Raw genomic sequence first — 19,606 nt, 5'->3', positions numbered from 1 at the left:
AACCAAGTAGAACTAGGAAAATAATTGCCGCATTGAAAAGATTAATAAAAGGAGGACAGATCGAACCCAAGGGATAGTGCCTCGGCCCGGAGAATAGATACTTCATATACAGTTATAACTGTTATGCCCTTAGACAATTATTATCCAGTGGTCCCTGGTCCCTGGCCCAGAGATCGTTAATGACCTTTCATAAAACGACGTGCGTGTGGACAACTTGCGGTACTATCTTAAAGGGGAAGTTCACCCTGACAAAAAGTTTATTGTAAAAATAGCAGTAAAAATAATAAGAAATATTGCCGAAGGTTTGAGAAAAATTCATCAAATAATTAAAAAGTTATTAGAATTTCAATTATTTGATTTGTGACGTCATATGCGAGCAGCATTCATACATAGCGAATGGTAAAAAATCAAATTAATGTCATTTTCTCAAAAAATTGAACATGGTTTTCACTGTACCTTTTGTATATCAATAGACAAATCATTTCACACCCGATATAGAAAACAAAATTAAGTCATCAGGAACCATACAAAATTTGAAATTCATGCATTTTATATTACATAACACATGGGGCAGCTGCTCGTCTATGACGTCACAAATCCAAAACTTTGAACTCTAATAACTTTCTTACTTTTTAACGGATTTTCCTGAAACCTTCGCCAATATTTTTTACTATTTTTTTTGCTATTTTTACAACAAAGTTTTCTTCAGGGTGAACTTCCCCTTTAAAGCACCCCGTAATTCAACAACCAAGAAAAGGGGGAAGGATTATGGGGGGAAATGGTGTGAAGTCAGATCTATCATGACAAATACTTGGGTCAAATTACCTGCTCACTCTCTTTGCTCGCTAGGGACTTTAAAGAACAGGTAGATCGAAAGAATGGATCGTGAAAACCGTTGAATATGCTCTTATTTTTTAAATACTAGGAATTTTTATCTGAATTATGGTAATTATAATGACAGGATTTCAGAAGGCCCCCCACCCCCCAAAAAAAATCCTAAATTTTCTGAAAAATTTGACCAAAAAAATGGTTTGTGTCCATGCAGGCGCGTAGCCAGGGGAGATGGGCGGTGGGGGCGGTCGCCACCCCCCCCCCCCCAAAAAAAAAGTCCCCCCAAAAAAAGAGGAAGGTATAAAATGTGTGTCGTATTAAATAAAAAAAGTGCAATATTTTTAATCAAATTCTATTAAACTTCATGTCATTTCCCTGCACATTCACCTCCTGTCCTGTTTTGCGCCCTCAGTTTGAAATTATGAATGACACTTAAGTTTTTTTATAATTCAAAATGAAGCGCTTCAGGATAAGTCAAATAAATTAGGCATCCCTTTTATCACAGAAGTTTCAACTTTTTGCGCACTACACACTTCTTCCGCTGTTTTGCGAGTTGAATACGCACTGTCGCTAAATTGTTTGTAATAAAATCTTATCTTTCCAAGGGAAGTATTCAATATATCTTTGAGAATACCTTTTCTCGGGACCCTTTTCATGGTAAAACAAATTGACAAACCCCTTAGCTTCCGCACTTCGCGCGGGGTTATTATCATTTTAATTTCCTCCATTGTATTCCATTTTGTGCGTTCACAATCACTTCTGAAAACAAATTAAGGTTCATGAAAGCAAGGTTCAAAATCACAATATAGTCAACTTAATTTAGCTAATATAGGTACTAGAGACAAGAGAGACAGCTCCTTTTCATTTTAATTTATGAAACACCAAAAGCTTCGCGCGGGAGGGGGAATCCCCCATCCCCTTTCCTTTTTATACAAAAATGCTTAGAATTTCCACTTTTCAGGTTGGAATATCACACACTTTTGGCTCGTGTTTTTGCACTTGCACCAATTATTGTTTATCAATGTATTCAGAGTCTGTTCTTGGTTAAATAAAATGCATAGAATGTCCAGTTTTCTGGTTAGAAAAATAAACTTTCAGCTCGCAGTTCGCGCTCGCATTATTAGATTGGTGAGATAGGTAGCCCGTATCCTATTCGTAAGTCACTAAATGCATTCTTTAAAATGTTCCTTTTCTGGTCATTATATTAAAGATGTCAGCTTGCGCTTCGCGCTTAATTCTTTAGTTAGATTCACGTCTTTTTTCATGCAGAAACTGCTGAGAATGTTTACTTTTCATTTTTTATAAGATCAAATTTCCCAAAGTTTGAGGTCGAGAATTGGTGCGCTCGCAACCTCTCGGAATGATGACCTTTTTACAATAATTAAGTCCATAATTGACAAAAAAAACCGAGTTTTACAACTTCAGATTTGAATTTCCGATCAATCAGAAATCACTTCCAAAGAAAAAAAAACTTTGCTGAAGTTAATTACTATAAAATACATACCTTCTTTAGATGATAATCTCATGTTGAAAATACCTGTTTACATCAAAATGCCATTTTTGGCATATAAGTGCCCTTTTTAGCTTTGCCCCCCCCCCCCCCGAAAAATACGTTCTGCCACCCCTGCATGGTGAGGGGAATCATCCCACCACGTCACAAACTTCTTGAACCGACGTATGGATCATATCTTTAAAAGAAACATGGAAGCGAGGGACCAAAGCAATCGAGCTTATTAGAAAATAAAGGAATTCACTACCTAATTTGGGTGAATCTCAGAGGATTTCATTATTTTTTAAGTGCTAGTTTTAACCAAACTTTTCATTTTTTCCGATGGAGGACAATGTCCCATCGCGAGATGTAGCTATTGAGATGAACCCCAATCGTATACATTCGTAATTCCAAAGCTTCGTTATTCCGAAGGTTCGGATATTCCGAAGGTTCCTTAATCCGAAAGCGAAATAAGGTTCATTGTTCCGAAGGTTCGACAATCCGAATACGAAATGAGGTTCGTTGTTCCGAAGGTTCATTAATCCGAAAACGAAATAAGGTTCGTTGTTCCGAAGGTTTGTTTATCCAAAAACGAAATGAGGTTCGTTGTTCATTTCGTTTTCGGACTAACGAACCATCGGAATTACGAACATCATTTCGTTTTCGGATTAAGGAACCTTCCGAATTACGAACCTTATTTCGTTTTCGGACTAACGAACCTTCGGAATTACGCCTCTCATTTTCTTTTCGGATTAACGAACCTTCGGAATTACGAACCCTTGAACATTGAGGTATAGGCAATTTCGCATATATTCGTAATTCCGAAGCTTCGTTATTCCGAAGGTTCGTTATTCCGAAGGTTCGTATTTCCGAAGGTTCGTAATTCCGAAGGTTCGTAAGTCCGAAAACAAAGTGAGGTTCGTAATTCCGAAGATTCGTTAATCCGAAAACGTAATGATTAGCGAATCTTATTTCGTTTTCGGACTAACGAACCTTTGGAACATCGAACCTTATTTCGTTTTCGGATTATCGAACCTTCGAAATAACGAACCTTCGGGATAACGCCACAAATATTCGGATTAACGAACCCTTTTACGTTTTCGGATTAACGAACATCGAGGTATAGGCAATTTATGTGTTAAATTACGAAGTGTAAGCGGCATAACGTGTTTCGGAATTACGAAGTGTAACCGATCCAACATATGCGTAACAATAAAGTTTAATCCTTTAATTTAACCCGAGCGTCGTGGTCTATATAGTGCGGCGTGTTTTCCTTCAGCAAGATATTTACCAACATTGTGCTGCACTCAATCCAGGTGAGGTGAATGGGTACCTGCTAGGTCTAAATTCCTCAAATGCTTGAGCGCATATTATGGCGACTCGGTTAAAAAGCCGGGAAAAATATTATGTTATCAAAATGTAAAGCGCGGTAGAATGAGTATATAGAGTACTTTTTTCTTTTTCTTTTTTCCCCTCAGAGTTTAATTGGCAATCAAAAATCAATAGATACAGAGTACAATTAGTAACGCTTTTGACTTATACAAACAATGAACTGACAAGTGTAACAAAATAATTTTACATTCGGAAGTCAATCATTAAAGACATTTTTCAATCGAAACCATCATTTGTCAAATCTGCGTTCTTTGAAATTAAGTTGGGCAATGCATTTTACATTTTAGTAATAATTGTTTATTGCCTATTTAATGATACTGAAAAGAGGAATTGTATTGTTTATTTTACAATCATAATACAGTTTTTCTTACTATAATGAAATACAATTAAGTGCAACATAGTTGTTTTTTTTCCAGTCAATCCGAATATTTTATTTTCATCTAAAAAATGTAGAGTCTCACTGGTTTTGGTCCTAATCCAGTCCTCTAACTCTTCCCAAATGTGATAATACCTGCACTCCGAGTATAGATGCAAAACCGTTTCAATTTCTTTTCGACAATATGTGCATTTGTTTACTGAAACTAATGTCAATTTGAAAAGCAAATCATTTGTAAATAATATATGTTGCACAACCTTATATTGTACAGTATAGTATCTGCGCTTTATCCATATCTGACAGTATTATTAATCCCACATGAAAGTTAGTTTGAGATATAAACTGTATATTTAGTTTTATCGGCTGCTGCAAAAACGCCGATGTGAATTTAACACCATCCTGGTATAATATCGGTCTACTCCAGAGAGGTGTTGAAAAACACCAGTTATTTTAAGAATCAATCTGACATTGGTTCAACACTAATTGGTGTTTCTTAAATAAACCGAATTGGCGTTAGCCTAACTAAACTCCTAACATGCCACACCGGTATTATTACAACTCCTCTATTGTGTGGACCGATATCAATACCAGGCTAATGGTTTCGCAGTGCATGTGGATGAATAATGCAATCGCAGAGCGCGATGGTTTTTTTTATTCCTACTGAGCTGAAAATAGGACAATTTCTTAACCCCCGGCGCAAGGAGGCCGCGACCCCAACCCTTATTGGCGGCGCAAAAGAAATGGGGAACGGGAAGGGAAAAAAGAAAAAGAAAGGAAAAGAGAGGAGAAAAAAAGAGGAAAATTAAAGAAGGAAGACGAGTGAATAAAATAAGGTTGAAGGGAAGACTTGAAAAATAAATATTCGCTCGCATTACCTGTTGGATTAATACACATCTTATATACCCAAATAGGCAGGAATGGCGCTAAAAATATAAAATTTTGAAGTCGATATACAATACAAATTTCAACGGGTACATCGAGCTTTCACAGAGGCGTCAATCCTGGGGGGCAGGGGGCGATCGCACAACCAATAAAAATATTAGGGGGCAAACGTATCGTTTTGCCCCCCCCCCCCCCATAATTCCGCATTTGCAAAAATGAAATAAGATTGTAATATTACACATATAAATCAGCATGCGAGATCGAACTACACAAGTCGTTCTTATTTAAAATCGTGATCAAAATGTCTGCTTTTCAGATTGGAATATAAAAATTTTCAGCTCGCGCTTCGCGCTCGCATCATTTCTGTAGCAAAAACCCATACTTTCATGATTAAATAGGTGAATAGAATGTCCTGTTTTCAGAACTCCCGCTTCAATTTGCAATAATCTTTTGTTCGATATAATGTCTTATTCTTGATTTAAAATATCCATTAAATTGTCATTTATCATGTTTATTTCAGATCGAAATATCACAATTTTCAGCTCGAGCTTCGCGCTCGCATCTAATGTTCTTTGAGATGCCCATCTGAATCATTGGTACTAAAAATGTTTAGAATATCAAGCTTTCAGGTCAGAATATTAAGAAATTTCAGCTCGCTCTTGGCACTCGCATTATTAAGTATAGTTATATCAAAAGTAATGTATAAAAAAGGGAACCTTATCTACAAGCATTCTGCTTCTAAGGTTTCTTCCCCTTTTCCGTTTTATGTACTTAAACATGTATTAATATGTATTGATTAAAAATGCTTGCTATTTATATACCTATGTAATCTACGTGTGCAGTGGTTGCTCAGCTTAATTATGTAAGTTAAGTTGTCAAAGTTTTGTAACATAACGGGTTTGTGGAAATAAAACCTAAATGAATGAAAAATTAAATTTGTGTAATGATATATATGTAAACAGGTACCTTTTTCCTGTTTCAGGTCCTTATACAAAATATTTCAGCTCGCGCTTCGCACGCGCATTAATTTGTTGGTGAGATTAAGTGTCTTTTTCTCATGAATCATATATATAAATATATATAGAGAGAGAGACCTATATGTGTGTGTGGTCGAGTTTGTTTGGTTTGTGTTATCGAACGCCTTTGGAACGCTGATTTATGATTTTGCCCCCCCCCCCATCTGAAATATGGATCGACGCCCCTGAGCTTCCATTATTACTTTGATTTACAAATTGATATGATTAAAAAGTCTTCACTGTAAAATTTCTCGTTTTATTGTCTGAATATTATTTTTCAGCTCGCATAATTTTTTTTGGTAGGCCTATATCTATTCTTTTCGTGTATTCCATAAAGTTCTCATAATATCCCTTTTCAGGTCTGATTGTCAAAACTTATCAGCTAGTGCTCGCGCTCGCATTTTAACAAACTGCTTAAAATCACCTTTTAAAAAAATAATTCATCAAATATTTCGTGCTTTGCACTAAAAATAAAATATCCAGTTGTCAGGCCATATATCAACTAATTTCTCGCACCCATTAAGGCCTGTTAGAATATTTAATGAGATGATATCATTTTCATGAATTCCTAATCCTTAAAATGTCTCTTTTTCAGATCGGAATATCAACAATTTTAGCTCAGGCATAGGAAGAGGAATAGGGAGATAGTTGTCCTTATCATATGATCATAAAATGTGCTTATGTCCGTTCCGAGGTTAAAAGAAAACATCGCGTTTGCATCATTTATTAAGTGTGATCCATATCCTCTTCACATTTGTTTCCTCAATTGTGCTTGGCATATTTAAAGTGTTTAAACTTACCCCTTTTTCAGATGGGAATATCAAAAAATTTCAGATCGCGCTTCGCGCTCGCAATATTATTTTAAGAAGATACCTTCCTTTTACTATTACAAAATGTGTTTAAAATGCTCAGATTCTCGGTCTAAAAGAAAAACAGACAAAAAGCTTGCGCATTCATTCAAATAGATTTAAGCTCAAATTTCTACTATGTTGTTTTATGTGTTTTGTTTACATTGTTCGTACGAATATAAATAGGAGGCTGCATTCTACAAGCTTCGCTTTTTTAGCAGCTTCCTCCGTTTCCGACCTGTTATCTTAATTATTACCTCGGTTTTGTATTGTTTGTTGTTGAATGGATGTTTTAAAGTGCATTTTTTAATATACTGAATATGTTTGTTTTGTAAATTGGAAAACACGTTTTTATGTATATGTGCATTTTTATGCGAATAAAGAATACTTTAAATTGAATTGAATTACACATAATAAGTTTCTTTGTTTTATTTATTATAATTATATCAAGATGTATGTAAAAAAACTTATTGTAAATGATTGTTGGAAATGGAAAATAAAAGAAATGTTTATTGAGCTATGCCAAATGTTCTTATCTAAAACGTGCATAAATGATCTAGTTGCAGAGCAGAATATCATGTAGAAAGATACCAATCCTTTTCATGATTACAAAATATGAATATAGTGTCCGGTTCGGTCCGGTTTTAATGTCTAAATCTCAAGAATTTTCCACTCGCGCTTAGCGCTTGAATCGACTCTTTATCGTTACATATCAATCCTGTGCATGATTACAAAAAGTGCCTAGAATGTCCATTACAGGTTAGTAGGCCTATTTTAAAATTTTGTATCCGTCCTTGGTAAATACTAATCCAGGTTGGAAGCAAGATAAGAGGGGTTTTTTGCTCAATTCACCACCTACCCGTCTCCTTATTTTATTGACTTTCTTCCTCCTTTGATTTCCCTCTTCTTTTCTGTTCTTTCTTTTTTTAATCTTTTCCCGCCAATAGGGGACCGCTGTCCCCCTCCCCGCCTTGGATCAGCCTATAAATAGCTCTATATGCACCCCATTACAACTAAGTTAGTTAGTTTATATGGCAACTGCGTCTCCCACTTCATGCGACCGATGCTGGGATATTTTCACATGATATTTCAAGCAGTTACAATAAAAATCCGACGATTGCCGATTTCCGGTAAAGAAACTTTTTTGCGCCAATGCATGCAATTTGCTAACTTAAACAAAATTAATAGATTATGCTAAGAGGAGTTCTCTTCAAGACGAACAATGCTTGACATTCAGATAATTCCCGGAGCTAGGTGCACAAAACTTCAGATTTCTTTCGATTCAATTTCCGTCATCCTCAAATCTCCCAACTCATCTATCGAAAATACAACAAAGAATTTATCGAATACGATAATTCATCTAAACCCAAAGTTTAACATGACAGGGATATGAGTTTTACCTTATTAGACTGGACAAATGAAGTGATGTTTCTTTAAAAGAAGGTTTCTGTTGTAGACTAACAATCCGTCCAGGGTTTGTTTTGACGGGGTGGTTGTGTGACGGCTAGACATGTGATTGTTCTGTGCTGAATGAATGGAGAGTCTCGCCGCTCGCACGCGTGGCGAGTAAGAATCAGCTGAGATCATGGACGATCGAACCCCGCCTCCAACACGCGCCCATAGTCAGTTCATTGACGGGAAATTGGCGGGAAATTCTTGTTTAGACCTACACTCAGGTTGTAAATGCCGAGGGTTTATCAGAGATGTAACAACCTGTTTCATGAATGAGATTAACGAGGGTTTTTATTGGGGAGTTGGTGATTGACTACCTCTGCTAAAGCTAGGTTGAGGATTCCTGCATGGTGAGGGTCAACCTTGACTCATCAAATGCGCGGCCGATCCAAGGGAGGCGAGGGGCACGGGCCCTTCCCCTATAGACCTTATCGCAAATAGCGTCTGTCGCGTGAGGGCGTCTGTCATCGCAGAGGATCACGGGATGCGAAAGGGGGCAAACGCAGAATCGGCTTTTGGGAAGCCATACAACGCCATATGTTTTGTGCAGTGTCACTCAAAATCCAGGCTTTTTTAAAAGTCTGATTTCTTCGTATTTAAATTACTTTGGATACTTGAATGTGGATTTATAGAACAATCTATGTATCATGATTGCCCAGTGAAAGTATGAACTCAATACTCACCATATTTTCGAAGTTTTATGGGGCTAAACTTGGGAAGATTTTGTGGGAAAAGTGAGACGGTGATTGCGGGTCAATGCCGATCGACTTTAGAAAAGAGCACGTCGGCGATCCCAATTAGATAGCAAATTTTTCCATTAAAGAATATTCATGAGAATCATAATGTAGACCATATATATAATTTAGCTATATAGTTTTGTTATTTTGGGGCAAATATAGTCCTCCTTTGCAACTCGGGCTCTTTAGTTTGATCATACAAGCTCTATATAGGGGGTGAGACAAATCTAAAGTATATCAAAAATAAGCTATATATATATATATATATATATATATATATATATCTTGGTTTTCCACGTATTGGCAATAAAAAGACATCAGGAATGCGAAACAAATTCACGAGTAATGCAGTTTTTGTAATGCCAACAATTTAGTTCTTTTATTCACTCTCCAAATTTTCGGTAGACCTCTACCTTCTTCAGGGAAGATTCGTGAATTGTGACAAGTTTGAATGACAGTGGTTTTTATTAATAAAAGCGTGCGCGATCTCAGCGGGACTAGGGTAACTGCTGCTAGGTGCATGCGCAAAAGTTACCCTAGTCCCGCTAAGATCGCGCACGCTTTTATTAATAAAAACAACTGTCATTCAAACTTGTCACAATTCACGAATCTTCCCTGAAGAAGGTAGAGGTCTACCGAAAATTTGGAGAGTGAATAAAAGAACTAAATTGTTAGCATTACAAAAACTGCATTACTCGAGAATTTGTTTCGCATTCCTGATATATATATATATATATATATATATATATATATATATATATACAGTATATATATATATATATATATATATTTATTTATTTATATATATATATACATACATAATGAAGGACATATAAAAATGACATGCAGAATGAATAAATCCCTGAATTTGAAACATCCCCCAACTCTCTGTAATTTTATTTTGTCTGAAACTTAGTAGATGATGGATATTTAAAAAAATCTTATTTCAACATTTACATCTTCAATTTATTTCATCGCATTCAGTCACTTCTCTTACAAATCACCTTCCTCATTAATTTTCTTTTTGTATCTTATTTTTCTCTCAATATATTTTCGTCTATTCTCATTTTTTATTTTCTTTTTTTTCTCATTATTTCATTCATTATTTTGTCTAAGCATGCCAATGATTAAACTTCAGAATGTCCGACCACGATCCTGAATAATATGCAACTATTATGTAGCCTACTGTGGAGAGAAAAAGAAAACACAGCTCGGTTTTTAGGCCTACTGAATAAAATCATGATTGAGATAATTATTTATGAAACATGTATTCTTGACTATCGATTGATATTACAAACATACATAACTAGAATAAAGTAATCAAATGTACTGCAGAGTTTGTTTTATTGATCATCATTTTATTTTTGCTTGGAATTAGGGACCAGTTTCCTCCACTGCCTCGCCGACGTACAGTGTCCCCGGGCCGAGAGTGCATGCCCACTGTCCGTGCATGCACAGCAGCTGCGCAGCTCAAAACACGCACAGACAGTGCGCGAAAATGAAAGAAAATTATACTTTTCTTCATAAAATCTGTGGTAATTCTTGCAGCTATAGATAGCACATCTATCTCTGCCACCCATGATTAAGAAGAAAAGTGATGTTAGACTCTGGAACAAATATGACGAGGCGTTTACTGGAAGTTAGCAAAATGTTGGCTGCGGGCGTCGATCGTATTTTGATACACTATGGAAATCGTACACTTTATTGTCGGCTGCTTGCGCTCGCATGGTCGCATCCGGACAACAGCGGCGCTATTGCCCCCTTTGCGATCCCATGATTCTTTGCGTGAATCTATTTGCGATAAGGTCTATTGGCGGAGCAAAAAAAAAGAGAAAAGAAAAAAGGGAAAAAGAAAAAGAAGGGGAAAGAGAGGAGGGGGAAAAAGGAGAGGAAAAATAAGAGGAGGGAGACGGGTGAATAGAATTAGGTAGGCCCTAAAGGGAAGACTTAGAAAAAAATATTTCAGGCGCGATAGCTCAGTCGGTAGAGCGGGGGTTTCGGATTCCGGTGACCCGGGTTCGATTCCTAAGTGGTGCGCTAGTGCCCTTTGGTAAGGCATTTATTCTCATTATCAGGTCTCTCGGAGAGGACCCTAAGCCGTTGATCCCCTGGTTGCTTGCTAACAGACATTCATGCTTTCTTAGCACTCAGGTAAAAAACCTCGGCATCACATGAAATTTTCGCTCGAAGTACATATCTTGCTCAGTAGGCTGATATGGAGCTTAACAAGTTTTGAAGTCAACATATTTCAGCTGCGACATCGAGCTTTCATTAATTTGTATGATTTGAAAATTCATTAAAAAATGCTCTGTAAAATGTCAGTTTTATGGTCTGAATATTTTTATTGTTTTGTAACCCCCCCCCCCCAAAAAAAAAAATACGCCTACTATAATATTAAACGGGAAAGTTGGAAAAGTGGTGTGTGTTTTACCCCAATAAAACTACTAGATGTACGCCTGTTATAATTTTCGGCCTGTCAAAATTTTTGGTGACAAGGTCCTAGAAAGTATTTTTCAATGCAAGGCACAGAGGCTTTGTCAGAGATCATTGATACAAACATACATGAACAGAGTACATTGTATACGAGTGCGCAGTGCGAGCTTATTATTATTATTTTTTTTATATATACATGTATAGATTTAACACGGGACATTCTAAGCACTCTGAACTCGGACAGGGCATATGCTGGCCACTTTTTATCGAGAAAGACGTCTTGTAACCTTTTTTTTTCAATATTTTTGCCAGGCTATATATTCATTTTTTTTTTCATTTATTCATTCATTTAGGCTTACTGTAGATCATAATCATTAGATAATGTATGTACTACAGATACTAAAGTTTATAATGTAGTATTTTTGTCATGCATAAGACATTCTGCTATTTCGTGTAATCCATGATTTTTTTAGAAAAAAAATCAAAGTAACATATGGGTCTCCCTGGGGTGAAATGAGACATTAAGAAATCATGAAATTTTAATTTCACAAGAAAAATTAATACGTGCTAAGGAAAAATGGAACAGCATAGGGAGGAAATAATGTGTCTCATCATCACCCCCCCCCCCCCAACCTTGGCAAAAAAATAATAAAAGATAAAAAATAAACAAGTAAAAATAAAAATGGTGCCCTCTATATGGTCTGCTATCAATCAATTTTGATATCAGAAGTTTGCACACTTAATAAAAGATACCAGCTAGCAGGCGCGTATGCAGGATTTTTGAAAGGGGGGGGGGTTCGAGCTGATTTTTTTTTTAATCTCCCGCCCAGTCTCTAAAAAGTGATGAGCGGGGGGGGAGGTGATGATTTTTTTTTTTCAGCGCTGCAAATAAGACAATAACATTTAAGTGGGGATGGGTATGTAACAGTGCGGTCATGACCCGCGAGCGAGCAGAAATGTTCTCGTTTTAATGTTGCGTTGAAAACATAACCTTTTTGTCAATAGTTTGTTGGAATCATAGTCGATGCTATACATGTCCTTCGGATCGTAGCACTCATGATATGGCCAACCGCGTAGCCAGAATTTCATTTTGGAGGGGGCGGTAAATGCACGCGAAGCGCGCTCCCTAGGGGGTGGGTGCAGGGAGGGGAGTTTCCCCCTCCCGCACGAAGCGCGAAGCTTTTAGTGTTTCATAAATTAAAATGAAAAGGAGCCGTTTCTCTTGTCTCTAGTACCTCCAATTCGGTTGACTATATTGCGATTTTGAACCTTGTTTTCAAAAGTGATTGTAAACGCACAAAAGAGGTATACAATGGAGGAAATTAAAATGATAATAACTCCGCGCGAAGCGCGGAAGCTAAAGTGATTTATCAAATTTTTCTTGCCATAAAAAGGGTCCCGTGAAAAGGGTTTCTCAAAGATATATTGAAACTTTCTTTGGAAAGATCAGATTTGATTACAAACAATTTAGCATCAGTGCATATTTTTAACTCGCAAAACAGAGGAGAAGATTGGTAGAGGAAGATATTCCTCCCCCGATGAGCAATGAAACTCTGAAATTTCAAAGGGCGGACATTTCATCAAATGTAGATATCTCTAATACCCAATCGTCTCTAATTCAATTGATTATCTAAGATTATTGAACTTCATTACAAGGAAAATAGTGCGCATAAAGTTGAAACTTCTGTGATTTATTGAAATTATCTATCTATATAATAAAGGATAATTATTTTTTTTTTACTTATCCTGAAGCGCTTCATTTTGAATATAAAGAAACTTAAGTGTCATTCAAAATTTCAAACTGAGGGCGCAAAACAGGACAGGAGATGAATGTATACAGGGAAATGACATGAAGTTTAATACAATTTGATCAAAACGGTGCTTTTTTATTTAATACGACACGAATTCCATACCTTCCTCTTTTTAAATTAGGAACCTGTTTGCCCCCAAATTATGGTTGTTTATAGTAATGAGCTGAAAAGCGGGAGAAGCTGATTTTATGGAGGTGACGGCAGAAACTGATGTAAAGATTTTACCCGCTCGGAGCCGACCAGACCAGAAGTTGCGCGATCAATTGAAAAAAAAAGATAACTTCATACATTTACTTCGGCCTAACCTTACTCAAATTCATGCCCTAATGTATACAATTTTAACTTTAACTGGCAAGAAGCACATAGCTGAGGTGGAAAAACAGGGTTAGAGAAAAGGTGGGGGAACAATGGAGAACTTCAATATTGTCATTTAACCGCGCGCAGCGCGGAAGCAAAATTCATATATGAATTTAAAGCAAGAAGAGTGAAGGAGTTTCTCTTTTGAGAAAAAAATAAAGAATAAATAGAAAAAACACAAAGCTACCTTTCTTCCCTTTCCTTCCTTCCCTTTTCCTTTTCTCCTCTCCTTTTTTCCCTTCTTTTTTTTTCTTTTTGGGGACGTTTTTTTTGGGGGGGGCGACCGCCCCCCCTGGCTACGCGCCTGGATATGGCCTTGATCAGAACACTAGAAACTTGAGAAATGTCATGAATAATTATGAGCGAGCGGAGCAAGCGAGCCGAAATTTTCGCGTTTTCCCGTCAAAACATACAATTCTTGTCAATAGCTTGTTGGTAATGATTACATATTAGTTGATGATACATGTCCTTCTGCTCGTAAGTCTCATGATATGGCCTTGATCAAGAGACTAGAAACTTAAGAAATTTCATAAATGATTACGAGCGAGCGGAGTGAGCGAGCCGAAATTTTCGCGTTTTCCCGTCAAAACATACATTTCTTGTCAATAGTTTGTTAGTAAATCAAGTATTAGTCGATGCTTCATGTCCTTCTATTCGTAACACTCATAATACGGCCTTGAACAGGAGACTAGATACTTATGGAATTTCATAAATTAGGGCCTATTACGAGCGAGCGGAGCGAGCTAACCGACATTTTAGCGTTTTCCGTCATTTCGGTTTTCATATTGGTAAAACATATTTTGTAAGAAAACGTATGTCTTTGTCTTGGTTCACTTGTATTCATAAGTATACATCATGATAATCATGTATGGCCTTGTTAATGGCGATACCGTGATCATGTCGGCGACATGCGGAAATAAAAGATATAATAAAATGGAGCGAGCGAAGCGAGCGGAATTTTTTTCTGTGTTTTTCGTCGGAAACATGAGATTCTGTTCATTATTGCTGTCATATACATTATTGGGTAGGGGAACTGTCCGTAACCAGACCAAGGAGTTATCAGGCGCGTGCCCGATAACTCCTTGACCAGACCGACCTCTGGGGAGACAAGCAAAAAAAAAAAAAAAAAAGGAAACGAAAAGGGGGGGGGTTTGAACCCCCGAACCCCCCCCCCCCTTGCGTACGCGCCCAGCTAGCATATTCATAATAACAGAGGATCTACCGGATCTGTATAAGAAATGACGAAAGAGTATAGGCCTATCAAAAATGGGTAAAAAGAAGTTTTAACTGCAAAACTGTGTAATGGCTGATATATCCGTTGTGAGCCGTGTCTAGGGCTAGGGCTCTATAGGCACTCCTTTCTACTGATGTAACCGGTTTGCTGATTGACTTCGTATTGAGTGTCACATCTCTCCTCGGTCTCTCCTAATCGCTGATGCGAGCGCGAAGCGCACGCTGAAATCTTGATATTCTGACCTAAAAGGTGGACAATCTTATAAGCACGCTCTTAATAAGTAACAATATATTTATCTTTGAACAAATATATTCAAGGGCCGCTAAAAAAAGGTTTTGAAAGTGGGGGGGGGGGGGGGCTGAGCAAAATGTGTGGGGAGACTGGCCATGCTAAAAATCACAATTATATAGTTATTTTTACGTTTTTGAACACGGTTTTGGGGAAAAAAGTGGGTGCTGAAGCAAACCCACCCCGGGTCCGCGGCCCCTGTAATTATTACGAGCGCACAAGCCCCCCCCCCTCCCTCTTTAAAAGTTTTTGACTTAAAAACGTGACATTATACACTTTTGCAATGAAAATAATGGATTTTTTTTAATTAATGGTGAGCGTGAAGAGTTATGAGCTGAAAGTTTTGATATAGACTTCATAAGTTTCTAGATACTTTTCATTTTCTAAATTCTAACCAATATGGATTCAGGAAAGGACATTCGACTGATCAGGCGTTAATACAAATATATGATAAAATTACAAATGCAATGGCAAATAAAGAACATATAATAGGCGTATTCATGGACTTAAGCAAAGCCTTTGACACTCTTGACCACCAGATATTACTTAAAAAAACTTGAAAATCTTGGTTTAAGAGTTATTTGTCCAATAGAAAACAATAAGTAATTCACAATAATATTCCTTCTGATTTTCAGTTAATACAATGCGGAGTTCCACAAGGATCAATCCTAGGCCCCTTGCTTTTTTTAATATATATTAATGATTTGACTTCTGTAACACCTTTATTATCATATGTATTATTTGCAGATGACACCAACATTTTTTGTTCACATAAAAGCTTAGAAACTTTAGTAGATATAATTAACCGTGAGTTACCAAAACTATCTTTGTGGTTTAAGTGTAATAAGCTTTCACTCAATATAGAAAAAACAAACTTTATATATTTCAAGCATACATACTTACATGGTAACGAATTTCCTTATAATATAAACATACGACAATATTCCTCTCAAAAGGAAAAGAGAAACAAAGTTTTAGGTGTCACAATAGATGAAAATTTAAATTGGAATGAACATGTACGTTGTATAACTACTAGTATTTCTAGAAACGTTGGTATACTTTACAAAATGAAGAACATAATTCCACATACAACTCTTGTCATACTATACAATTAATTAATATTGCCTTATATATCGTATTGCAACATAGTTTGGGCAACGTGTGCAAAAACTAAAACTAATAGAATATACTTATTACAGAAAAAAGCAATTCGAATCTGTACTGATTCACAATATTTATCACACACAAATCCATTATTCCATAAACTATAGACTCTAACAGTATTTGACATAAATACTCTTCAAAGCTTACTACTTATGTTTAAGTACGTAAATAACATGCTCCCATGCACCTTCATTCCACAATTTTATACTCTGAATACATCTATTCATTCATACCCTACCCGTAACTCTTCAAATTTCCATTTGATTAACCCCAAATTGCTTATTGCGCAGAGATCCATAAGACACCATGGTCCAGATTTGTGGAACTCTCTACCAGAGCCTGTTAAACAATGTTCGTCTCTTCACTCATTTAAGGCAAACGTTAAATCTATGTTATTATCAGAATACTTGAAGTAAAATTTCTGTGTCGTATCCTTTTTATCGTGAATTTATTCCTCCTTCGATTTAGTCATTACCAATATCTTCATCATGACCATCATCATCTCCATGGCCTTCATCATCATCATCATCATCATCAATATCATCATCATATCACCGTCACCCTCAGCTATTTGAAAGAATATGCCCATTCTGCTTTATAAATGTATTAATTCAATTAGTATAAGTTTGGGATTGTCATTTTTTCAAGCAATCTGCTTGTGATGACAATCCTTCTCCTGCAAATTGTGAACATTATAATAGTTAATCATTTTTGTCTGGAATTATCTTTTTAGTACTCTTTACCTATAATTTATGCCAAAAATGCAAACATATTATGTTTATTATGTTATTAAAAATGTATTATACGAATGTTATGGATGCAGAAGAAAACAATAAATCAAATCAAATCAAATCAAATATTCCATCCGAAAAGTGGACATTTTATTTTCGTCTTTAAATAAATGAAAATCTGTGTATTATAATAACAATAAATGCGAGCGCGAAGCGCGAGCAGACAATTTTGTCATACTGTCCAAAAAAAGGAAGCAATGTTTAACATGAAGGAAATTGCAAATGTAGAGATCTGAAATATAATATGATGCAAGCTGAAAATTTTGCCGACTTAACCCCCCCCCCCCCAAGCGGGATTAGAACATTTTTAATCACGCACATGACAAAAATGTGTATTTTAGTTAACATAATTATAAATAAGAGAGCAGCGCGAGGTGAATACTAGGCCTAGTGAATACCAACCTGAAAAGGAAACGTTTAAAGAGCTATTTCAGGGAATTCATGAAGAGGATATATTGTTACTGAGACACTAATAACGTAATTTTCGGCCATTTTTTCAATCATGAACAGTTTAAAGCAATATGGAGCCTCGAATTGTGAGCATAATTATTTGTGCATATTGATTTAAAAACGGGATACTTTAAGCCCCATGTTATCCGCCTATAGATTAATATCTTTCTCATGAGGTTGGCATCCTTTATATTTATATATTTTTTTATTCCTTTTCTCTGTTTTTATTTATTTGCGCCGCCAATATTCAGTTGGGGTCGCCCACCCCCATGATACCTTGGCACCGCTTTGTTTGTTTTGGCTGAGAGTGTGAACCACTGATCTCTCTCCTCTAGTGGAGAGAGATTAGTGGTGTGAACCGATGCTGGTTTGAAGGAAGAAGATGGTCCCCACTTTAAACTATTTACATGCTCAATAGATGGCGCTAGACTAATCCAAACGAGAATGTTATTTATTCCACAGCTCGTAAAGACCAGAGTGGCCGATTGATTGATTTTATTCGTCAAGAATATCACAAGAGATTACAATGAAATTGAAGAATACCGTGACAGGATAGCCCATGAAAGCCGAAAGGCTTATTTCAAATGGGGTCCTATAGTTAGTATAAAACATTATCATATTGTAACAAAACTGGAATATGGTTCAAAAAAATAATAATAAAATACATACATAATCCATCAGTCATGTGCAAACATCTGAAGCAAACAACAATCCTCCTAATATGTGAAATAAGATTATATTTTAACATAACCTAATGTATACATTATCTACAATAATTGCACGAAAGGGTCTTTGCAAGAACCGTCTTTCATGTCGCCCATTTATTATGATGCGCAAAGTATAACGCATTTTAAATAAACTACCTGCAAACATATTTTCTTCATCCGTTGAAGTAAACAAAATATTTGTTCATAAAATGATGTGATATATCATGAAATCGTATACATATCGATTTAAATGCTAGCTATTGAATTTTATTTGTTTATGATACATTTCGGAAATACCCCGCATACACTATCATAAAAGATGGGCGACACGAAAGACGGTCCTTGCAAAGACCCTTTCGTGCAATTGGCCCATGGTCAAAAGGTGACACAAATAATTTCTAATAAAATGCCCTCCCAACAGACGACGGGCTAACAGATAACAATCACATTTGACAAACTTGAAGGTTGTTTGGGCTTCTGTTTGATGGCGTCTAATAATATACAGATACTCTGAAAAGATTGCACTGTTGAATTAATAACTATGTGATTCGCACAGTAGTAGTTGTTGAAACATTTTAAGCAAGTGTTTTCTTAAACAACAAAGTTTGAATTCAAATATTTAATCAATAATTTAAACATGGTTGTTTAAGATTTTAAACACTTTTTTTTAATTACTGCGAGTTGTTTTTAACAGTGTGCATGCATGGGCGGAGTGGGTTGAATCAGTCCCTATGCAGACTCATATTGGCTTGACATTAAAGGGGAATAAAACCTTTGGAACAAATAGGCTTGTGTAGAAACAGAAAAATCAAAGAATAAAAATAAAGAAAGTTTGAGAAAATCGGACAAATAATGAGAAAGTTATGAGCATTTGAATATGCAATCACTAATGCTATGGAGATCCTCCTATTGGCAATGCGACAAGGATGTGTGATGTCACTGATGAACAACTTTCCCTTTGGTACGTGGACTAATACCCTCAAAATGTCTCTTGTTATACTTTTTCTGATGATGATACAAACTCTTTATCCAAGATGTATTCTTAAAAAATATGTATTACATGCCCTCATGTAGAAAGAACACATGATCTATGGATAGATGTGATAAAAGAGGCAATTCAAGTGAAATATATACTAAAGTAATGGGGAGAGTTGTTCACAAGTGACATCACACATCTTTGTCGCATTGCCAATTTGCTATCTCCATAGCATTAGTGATCGCAATATTCAAATGCTCATAACTTTCTCATTATTTGTCCGACTTTTCTCAAACTTTTGTTGATCTGTTTCTTTGATTTTTCTGTTTTCACACAATCTATCTTGTTCCAATGGTTTCATTCTCCTTTAAT

Source organism: Lytechinus variegatus, chromosome 6, assembly GCF_018143015.1.
Source record: "Lytechinus variegatus isolate NC3 chromosome 6, Lvar_3.0, whole genome shotgun sequence".
In the NCBI taxonomy this organism is placed as follows: domain Eukaryota; kingdom Metazoa; phylum Echinodermata; class Echinoidea; order Temnopleuroida; family Toxopneustidae; genus Lytechinus; species Lytechinus variegatus.
This window is presented reverse-complemented; position numbering follows the sequence as displayed.